We start from the raw sequence: 10,990 nt of genomic DNA, 5'->3' as shown, positions 1-10,990 counted from the left end.
CTACACTAGAGGCAATTTTCAGAGGCCAAATAACCATGAAACCCACATGTGAGAGGTAACTGGAGCACCCGAAGGAAACCCACACAGGTGCAAACTCCACACGAACACCAGGGATCAGGATTAAACCCAGATGTCTGGCACTGTAATGCAGCAGGTCTACCTGCTCTTGTTTGTGTACTGTCTCCTCCTGTTACCCTTCAGTTATCATTAGCCATTTTGCAACCTTGCACTGTCACCCTTGAGTTTTCGCTTTAATATTCCAAGTGTGTTTTTGTTGAGGCAGTCCTTTCGGATAGCGGACAACTTGCTTCCACTCCTGGTTTGAAGGCTGGTTGGCGAGACAGTTGTCTTCTGTAGCTGGGGCAGGTGGTGGCCATTGAGTCACATGGTCCATCCCACAGGTGCTCAGTACACTCCTGGTGCAAAGCCTTGAGGTTCTTATCATTTTCAATGCTTCTTCTCCACCCTGTCGTTTAAAGCCCTATCTACATTCCTAGTTGTTTTGATGGTGCAATGGTTTCAAGTTATATTCTCAGCATGGGTTCTACAGCACATCCATATTAAAAGAATATGCATTCAAACTGCATTCTCTGGAAATGGGATGCCTTCAATGGCTTAACATGTGCATATTGAAACATTATTTTTCTCTAGAAGTAGTCTTTTGGAGTCCCAATCCCCTTTCATGTTTGACCAGTGGTCAAACTCAAATTGAACAGAGGATGAAAACATTCTCTGTGCAACAACGGAGAGTAAATCAACTGCGATCTCAAGAGAGAGATAAATGTTAAACACTAATTCTGAACTAGGGAATATCATTCAGGGAATTTACAAGGGTAACAACCATCCACAATGTGTCACTTTTCATGAAGTGGGGCAGGTACGGCTGATGCCGGCAGTCCTCCAAGAAATGGGGTCTGTGTGGAACACAATTGTCAGCCTGTATTCCACAACTCTTGTGACAGATGAGGGAATCCAGAATGCCAGATACTAAATCTAAAATGGATAAATATCATTACTCGTCACTAGTCTTTTAACATCGAACACAAGTTTATCAAAAAGAAAATAAATCAAGGGTCATAAGCATAAGACAAATAACTTCTGAATATTAAAAGTTAATGACTGCTAATATAATTGCATTACATAAATCTGCTATGAAGAGGTCATTCCCCACAATGCTATGCTGTCACAAATCTTTTATGCCCTCTAAAGTGATTTCAGCTGGTGATTAAATTGTTGTCAGTGTTTGCAAATTCATGAAGGCCCACATTGTAAAGTGAGAGTTCGTATAACACCAGATGATGTGCGGTTGTATTACAAGTAGACGGCACAGCACAGCCTCCTCTGCTAGTCTGTCATTCCAGAAAGGGGAATGTTCAATGTCACAGAAAGATGAGCAATGACTGAAACACTAATAGGTCAGCAACACTATACAGCTTGCATCACAGCAAAATGGTTTAGGTTTAAATGGAAATTGTCTAATACAGTTTGGATGCATATTCCTTTAATATGGATGTTCTGTAGAAAGCATTTTATAGGGATGCATCGCAGCATGGTTTGGGAACCGCTCCATCCAAAACCGTAATTGCAGAAAAGTGTGCACACACAAATTCCAGCATATCACACAAACCAACTTGCCTTCCATTGACTCTATTTACATCTCATACTGCCTTGTCAAGGCCACCAGATTAGTCAAGGATGTTGCACCTTTGAACTGCAAGAATTTGGGGGAAAGGGGACCAGAAAAATAGAATAACTCTGCTAACCCCAAACCAGAAAAGTGGGACATGCAATGATGTGCCCTTCTTTGATTACTGTCTCATGCAATTTCACTGGAAACAAAAGCAACTGATATGGGCTCGCAAGAGTGGACATTGTAACCGTGAATTAGAGGCATTGCAAGATATGAACCCAGTCATGTGGTCTCTGGGGAGATGTTTGCGCAGTTATCAGAGTATTTCTTTGTGGTTTCTGTTAAATGGCCTGGTTGTGCTCCTTGTTGACCCAATGATTTTTTCTTCCATCTTTCACAGAAGATTTTACATTTCATTTATGAAATAGGATGGGAGGAGGTTGGAGTTTCACTCTGTTTATATAATATGGGACCTGTTGTACCTTTTGTCTTTCATTTTTCCATGTTAAAAATATAACCAGATGTATAAACTGAGAGTCGGTGAAACAGTTAAGAAAAAAAAGGTTAGAATTCCCAATTGCAATTGGAAGTTTTTAGATAATCAAGCTATGTGGTTAGGGAATTATGTTGTGTCACATGTACTGGAATCTCTTCATTTCAGGCTGTAACAAGGATTCCTTCCCTAAACACAAATGTTTAGGTTGTTTATCAGGTCACAAAGAGCAGTTTGTTACAATAACAAAATTAATAATGTTACAACAGTAATGATTGCTTCAACATGAAAAGGGTCATTTTTCAGACTTCTTCCCCTTCATGCTTGCCCTGGTTTGAACAGAGTAATCCAAAGCTTGCTTTTAATAACTGCAACCATGTTATGCTCCAGATTTATCAATTGATCAGTCTGTGGTGCACCATTTCCTGAAGAGTCCATGGGTTGCACAAAACTTTGTTTTCACATGCTGTGAAAATCCACACATTCTCACCTTCACCCATCACTATCAATTGTGCTCAGAATTAAAGGACGTTCTTTTTAGGAGATGAGGAGAAATTCCTTTAGTCCGAGGATGGTGAATCTGTGGAATTTGTTGCCACAGAAGACGGTGGAGGCCAAGTCAGAGAACATTTTTAAGGCATAGATCTTTGATTAGTGCAGGGGTCAGAGGTTATGAGATGGAGAATGGGGTTAGGAGGATGAGATCAGTCATGACCAAATGGCAGAGTAGACTTGATGGGCCAAATGACCTAATTCTACTATTCCTTATGACCTTGTGATCCCATATCACCAGCATTGGCTGATGTATGGCAGATGGTTATGATCACTTTACTAATGCAAACATCAAATTATATTCCATTGGGAGACTTTGCACCTTTACTGAGCTTGTTTTTTTAAAATTCCTCCCCCAGGTCAATGGACCATCTTCCAACTTCCCCGAGATTCAATTTCACGACAGCTCCTGCCACATCATTGTCTCCTCTTACTCCAAGCATATTTTCACTTTCTTTGTGCTTCCCCTTGTTCAGTTCCGATTTAAATGGTCTACATTATCAGTTCTGATGAAGGTAACACAAAATATTTTTTATAATAGATGCAGATGTATTTTTCGCATTGTATACCTTCATTTCAGATTCATTTTTTCTTAAAAGAAACTTGCTTTTAAACACAAAAGCTTTCGGTTATTGGTCTTTATTTCTTCTCGAGATCGGCCACAAACATGATAACTGTCCATCTCCAAAATTCATTGGCAGAGCTCCCAGGATAACACAGCTCGAGTGGTATTGTGATAGCCCATGTAGAACCTCCTGATGTCTAGAGAAAATCATCTCCTCACAGAACACATTCAGCCATTGGCCAATGTGGCCACTCTTCCTGAGAGAACCTGAAACTCTTTCACCACACACCTGCCTGAAAGCTTGCAGCCCGAAGGAGAATCTCTTAAAACCATAAAAGGGTAAAGTGCAATATGGTAAATCAAACATCACCTATTCCTTCGCTCCATAAATGCTGCTTCACCCGCTGAGTTTCTGCAGCATTTTTGTCTACCTTCGATTTTTCCAGCATCTGCAGTTCTTTCTTAACCATATGGTAAATCAAATTGCCTTACCGGAAAAGGATGATGAGATATTAGACTTAGTAAAGACAACTTAGTCACGTAAGGAAAGACCAGTGCAGTAATTAGAGTAGGAAAGTGCTCAGACTGCACAGGAGAATTAATCAGAACAAGGATAGCTGTGTATTGGGGTTAGAAGGTAGGGCTATCACAGAATAAGTAAGATTTGGTAGGGGCGGGAATGCAGGCCAGCAAAAGTCATCTACAAGAAGGATGGGGCAACTGCTGTCAGGCAAATCCATATAAATCAGTAACTAATGATTACAATCCCCAATTAATAACAGGATTGTGACGATTTATTGTCAAACTGTAAAACCCACATGCAACTATTGTGATGTGAATACTATTAAGTCCAGTCATATTTTTGGGACAGCGCAGCATTTTTGAGCTCGCAAGAATATTCTCCAGTATATACAACAATATGGCCTTCATAAACCTAGTTGTTTGAGAAACTCACCACTGCTGCATGAGTTTTTTTTGTATGCTGTCCCATTCTGAGGCATATTTAAGGAGGGGACTGGACCCCAGTCAGATTCAAGGTACAGGTCAAACAATACCCCCAACACAGCCCCTGCTGGAATATGCTCCAAACTGATGACAACCTCTTGATGGCAAACCTTTTGGGCGTTAACATGTTACAACAGCAAACTTGTGAATGACCCTTGAAGCCATCCCCGGTTTCAATCTCAATGAAAATCTGGACAACTGTAAACCACTTGAGGACAGGTGAGGGAAAATGTGATCACTTTCTCCAATGGCATGATAAGAGCCCACACTGTGGCAATGGCCACCCCTGCTGCTCAGATATTGTATGTAATGTTTACTCTGGATGGAATCATGAACATAACTGAAGCCATCGAAAAGACAACTAACCTTGATGTTCAACACAAAGCTTTTGGTTAACTAAACCTTGCACTGAACCCAAATACTGATTATAGACAGCACATGGTGGGAGTATTGTGTAGCTCTGGTCCACCCATTACAGGAAAGATGTGGTGGAAACAAGAGAGCACAGAAGATACAGACCAAAGATGCCAAATGCAGTGTAGTTATAAGGAGGGATTGAACAGACTGGGTTTATTCTCACTGGGACGTGGGAGTCCGAAGGCTGACCTTGGAGGTTTATAAAATGGTAAGGTGTATAGATAGGACAGTCATAATCTTCACCCCCCCCCCCCCCCCCCAAGACAGTAAAGTCCAGAACTGGAAGACACAGATTTAAGATGAGGGGGAGACATTTAAAGAGATCTGAGGGGTAGGGTTTTCCCCACACAAAGGGCAGTGAATTTCTGGAATAGGCTGCCAGAGGAGGTGGTGGAGACAGATCTATTGCACTGTTTAAAGAGAATGTGGACAGGCACTTAATTGAGGAACTCAGCAGATCATGCAGCATCTGTGGAGTCTCTCAGTTTGAAGGGGCTTGACCCAAACCATCACACATCCTTTTCTCCAGAAATGCTGCCTAACCTGCTGAGTTACTCCAGGATTTTGTGTATCGCTGGAGAACATGGATAGGTGACATTTCAGGTCGGGACCAATCCTCAGACAGGTAGTTAGATAGGAATGGGGGACGAGGGACACGAGACTAATGTGGCAAATAGGTTAGTGCAGATGAGCATCATGATTGGTGCAAAGGGCCTGCTTCTGTGTCTGGTCTGAAGAAGGGTTCCAACCTAAAACATCACCTATCCATACTCTCCACAGATGCTGCCTTATCTACTGAATTACTCCAGCACTTGGTGTCATCTTCCTGATTCTGTGCTGGATATTTTTATGAATCTGTGATTCAAGTGTTTCCCAGTTACACAAATATTATATTCACTTTTTATTATATTACTCTCTTTCTGGAGGCCAGTGTCAAATTTTATTTGATAATAATACTATTGAAGCATTGTGGGACATTTAAATATGTATGGTTCCTATAAAAGTACATAATTGTTCTTGTAGTATCAAATCTTTCTGTGCATCACTATGGGTTTTGAAGTATGAGAGTTATTTTATGAAAATACTGGATGAAGATATAAACAGTTTAAAAAAATTAAGATTTAAAATTTTGCAGAGAAATTAATTCCAAGTTAAATACTAATACATACATTTTTAAAATACAAAATGAAAAAGAGGATTTGAGGGCAATTAAATTAAATGCATATATATATCTGTTAAAATATATTAGATATATTCATACTGAGAATACATATGAAAGTTTATTGAAATGTGGTTTAAATATATGGAGAGCATTTCAGATCACTGATTAAAAATAAATCAAACATCAGTTCTTGCAGTTCCATCCCGATTTAAAATGCATCAACTGTGTCAAAATGTATATTACAATCATATCACAGTAACCCAAAAGGATATTATTTTGGAACGTGTAATCTATCGATTAACATAAATAAAGACCCATTCGCTGCCTATGGTAATATACAGGTTTGAAAGTGATATTGGTTTTAGTCCTTGGGGATCCAGGTTCGAAGGCAGTCACACACAAATATGAAGACCAATGTTTTCTGAATGACATAAATAAAATGAGCAACTGACAGCTTGATGGAATTCCCGATGGAAAAATGTCCACAGCAAAACAATGTCCCCAAGCACCGCTGGAAAAATTTGCAGAGAAACAATCAGACTTTACATTAATTCATTTATTACATATACACCTAAAATACAGTGTACAGAGAAAATAGGTTAACTATTTGTAAATACTTGTCTGTTTTGAATTAACAATACAGATGTTACTCTATTGTGCAAGACCTCTGGATCTATCTACAAACACATGACGGCAGTGAGTTTAATATTATTTTGTCATTTTAATATGAATAAATAGAAAAAGTAATAATTAGTTTCAGAAGTAAACAAATATCTGTTTGAATTAAAAGTTAGATGAGGTAAATAAGGCAACACCGTAGCGCATCTGGTCGAACTGTTGCTTTGCAGCGCCAGAGATCTGGGTTTGATCCCGGCCGTGGATGTTGTCTGTGTGGAGTTTGTACGTTCTCCCTGTGACCACTTGGGTTTCCTCAGGGTGCTCCGGTTCCCTCTCGCATCCCAAGGACGAGCGATTTTGTAGGTTAATTGGCTCTAGTGTGCAGCGAGTGGATGCTTGAACGGGATAATGTAGAACTAGTGGGAACGGGCGACTGAAGGTTGGCGTGGACGCGGTGGGCCGTCGGGCCTGTTTCCATGCTGTATCTCTGAACTAAACAAAATATAGTAAATAGACATTTATATTGTCATATCAGTCTTGAAACACCAGCAAGTATTCTCTTTCAAAACATCTGGATTAACATTGTGATGCACCTAGGGCTCCCACTGTACTTGGTTCAACAAGTTAGCCACACTTACGACCCACTCTTGCCCCACAGATGTACTAAGATTTGTAGCCATGTTGCTAATAATCATCCAGAGGCCTTGATTACACAACCCCCACGGAGCAGGTCAGGTTATAAGTAGTGACCCGGTTCCTCTAGTCTCTCCGCCGGCTTGTGCTACTAAGCACCCGTATAATTATTTTTATATTTCTGATAATTAGAAATGGCTGCAAGTGATTTTTAATTTAATTTAATTAAAAACATATAATTAAAAACATAAATATTCAAAGAAATAACCTGGGCTGAAATGACCTTATTAATTAAGATTGAAATCACATCCATATGAGGTGGCTATGCTACCCTAGGAAGGTAAAGTAGAGGGTGCATCTAACCCACTGACATGTTAAGCTATGAAATGCTGCTGGTTGTGATGATGCAGGTCAAGAGGCTGAGTGAGAGGTCAGGTGCACCCACATCCAATAACATTGGCATGGGGAGCACAGAATGCTTTGATGTGCATGCTGCAGATAGCTGGTGGTTTTCCACTAACCTGTGAGCTGTCTATCAGCACAATCCAGCCCAATGTACTCGGGCAACGCAAGTGATCGTGAACTGCCAGATCAAAAAAACAGTGCGAGAAAAGTAGCAAACTGGCCTGAATTATAATGCAAAACAAATTAAGCACTCAATTCAACAGCATCTACTGATAGCCAAAAACTAAACACATGCAAATTACTGTTCCTGCCCCATCCTCTCTTTAACAGAAGGAAACAACCTTCCAAGACATTTTGGGGTTCAATATATGGAAAAAGTAATTGTTGTGGCATAAGGTTAGAAAATGCACTGGAGATAGGAAGCCTCCTCATAGCAAAAGTGCAAGCATATTTAAAATAAGTCTGACATGGACTACACACAATGGAAATTCTGTTTCGCTTTCTCGGCGTCCATATCGCTGCTGATATCTCCTGGACAGACAACACGACAGCGGTCATCAAGAAGGCTCAGCAGCGGCTGCACTTCCTGAGGGTCCTCAGGAAGCACAACCTGGACTCTAACCTGCTGCTGACCTTCTACCGCTCGTCCATCGAGAGCCTGCTGACATACTGCATTACAGCATGGTATGGCAGCTGCACCATGGCAGACAGGGAGAGGCTTCAGAGGGTAACTAGGACAGCGCAGAAGATCATTGGTTGCCCTCTCCCCTCCCTGACGGATATCTACACCTCCCGCTGCCTTAGCAGGGCAAAGAATATCATCAAAGACAGCTCCCATCCTGCGTTTGGACTGTTCGACCTGCTGCCCTCTGGAAGGCACTATAGGTGCATCAAATCCAGGACAAATAGACTCAGAAATAGTTGCTTTCCGAAAATTATAACTACTCTTAATTCAAATTCACACATGCACTGACTTCACAGCCCAACACCCGGACTTCCATCTGTATATAGCGCCGCAGAATTGTGCACCTATCCCCCCCCCCCCCCCCCCCCCCCCCTTCTCCCTTCTGTTTTTTGTTTTTCTGTTTCTTGCTTTTTGTACTAAATTATATGTATGTACTGAGTACGAGCAGCTTTCAATTTCACTGTACATGTATAGTGACAATAAATGGCATATCTATCTATCTATCTGCCCAGATGTTGTGAGATACCATTAACTTAAACAAGTTGCCATCACCAGTTCTCATTCCCATAATTGTTATAGAGGAAACATCAGAGGCCTCACAATGCCCCCAACTCCACGATAAGAAAATGTTGCATAAGGTATAGCAGGTGGGGCTGGGGTGGAGGAAAATAGATGGCCTGGAGAATAAACAAGCAATATGACCAGCATCTGAAACATCAAAATTACACATTAGTCACAGTTCACTTGATATATATATAAATCAACAATAATGTCAACTCGGGTAATCTAAAGGATGAATAATGTTGTATTTGTACAATACCAGCAACATTCAGTTGTGCAAGACATGGCGTACAACGTGTGCCCATTATAATGTTGTGTGTCAAGTCGTATTCTTGAGATCCAATCACACATTCTAGGCTGCCAGTGCAATGTGTTGCAGTGCATTTCCCAACTTGGAGATACGACATTAAACTCACATGCTCTCTGTAATGTATTTAAAAGATCCATAATAAAGTCATGACAGGAAGAGATGGGGTAGATGCAGAGTCTCTTGACCAGAGTAGAGGAATCGAGAACTAGAGGACATAGGTTTAAGCTGAGACAGGAAAAGATTTAATGGGAACCAGAGGGGTAACTTTTTCACACAAAGGGTGGTGGGTGTACAGAATGAGTTGTTGGAGGACATAGTGGAGGCAGGTACTATCACAATGCTTAAAAAACATTTAGACAGGTACATGGATAGCACAGGTTTAGAGGGATATGGGCCGAACGCAGGCAGGTGGGACTAGCGTATATGGCTCATGTTGGGCAGTGTGGACAAGTTGGGTCAACTGGCCTGCTTTCACACTGTATAGCTCCATGGCTCTATAACACAACTTTCAGGAAGAACTGGAGTCCTCCCAACCAATAAGCAGACAGATAAAGCACACTTTATTTCCTACATATAATGCTGCTTTTAGACATTATACTGCATACATTTCTTATTTACAAAAGGATCTATATTGTCTATGTAGTAACTCATTGAGCATTGGAATGCTTGAGGTAGTCAAATGGAGCAATGCAATATCCCTTTTGGCAACAAATAAAACTGCTTCTCAAAAACAGAGGTGATTATATTAGAATTTTAAATAACACTAGACCAAGTGCAGACCCGTTGGGTCTGCTCCCCCAATGGTGTGATCCCCCAACCCAATATTCCACCATGCACCCGTCTCCTCCAACGGAACTGAACCCGTTCCCAAATGTAAGATTCCAGCACTCCCCTGCCTCCCTCAGCAGTGGATTGAAAAAAAAATTCCAATTGCACCTCCCATGCCTGCTGCAGCAGTTCCAATTGCAATACCAATTGACCCTCCCCCTCCTGTTGAAGCACTTGCTGTGATATCCCATTGAGGTGAAAAGTTCAGAGTGTTCCTGTTTTTCAACTTTGTTTTGAAGTGTGTTGGAAGCTGATAGGAAGGAGCAGCGAATCAAAAGGCAGAAAGGCAGCCGGACGGCAGACGGCAGCCACACAGTTTTAATATATAATAGATAAATCTCCTCACACCCTTCTCATTATCAAACACTAAAGTCAAAAGTTTCAAATGCTTGCTACCTGCAACTTGAAGTACAACTGAAATATTCTACATGAGGAAACTGAAAAGGAGACAATGTTAATTAACAAACACACCTACATGGAATGGAGCAAGCAAGTTATTTCAAGCGGATTACGCAGAAGTTGTGATTATTTATAAGTACGTATTCAGATGTACTCCAGCTGCCTCGTGCACCCTAGAATCCTTCAAAAAGTAGAATTAGAAATAAACTTCACACTTTATAAATTTGCTACATAATCCATGCAGCAGAAAAAAATTACTCAATTTGATAAAAAGCAATTATTTTTGGTGTTTAGGGTATAACATCTTGTCTCTTAGAATTGCATGAAATGGTTTAATTGGCATGGTTAACTGCAGAAAGGATGTGCATTGATTTATATTACATTAATATTAAATCATGATCTCTATTTAAGAGGCAACAACGACATTTTTCAAAGCACATGGCAACCACGGCTTGAAAAGATCTAATGGCGTAAAGCGCTCCGACACACTAGGGACAATTTACAGAAGCCGATGAACCTACAAACCTGCACGTCTTTGGAATGTCGGAGGAAACAGACCTCCATACAGACAGCACACATAATCACGGTCAAACCTTGGCAGTGGCAGCCAGCAAATCGACCATTGCGCCACTGTGCTGCCCCAAATCTTTGTGTTGCAAACCTTTTTGATTTGCCTTTGATTTCAAGGCAAGGTGCATGCCCATCGAGGTTGGCTGCAGAGGTTTTG

Source organism: Leucoraja erinacea, chromosome 11 (assembly GCF_028641065.1).
Source record: "Leucoraja erinacea ecotype New England chromosome 11, Leri_hhj_1, whole genome shotgun sequence".
NCBI lineage: Eukaryota > Metazoa > Chordata > Chondrichthyes > Rajiformes > Rajidae > Leucoraja > Leucoraja erinaceus.
The sequence above is the reverse complement of the archived record's forward strand: the minus strand, read 5'-3'. Positions refer to the sequence as shown.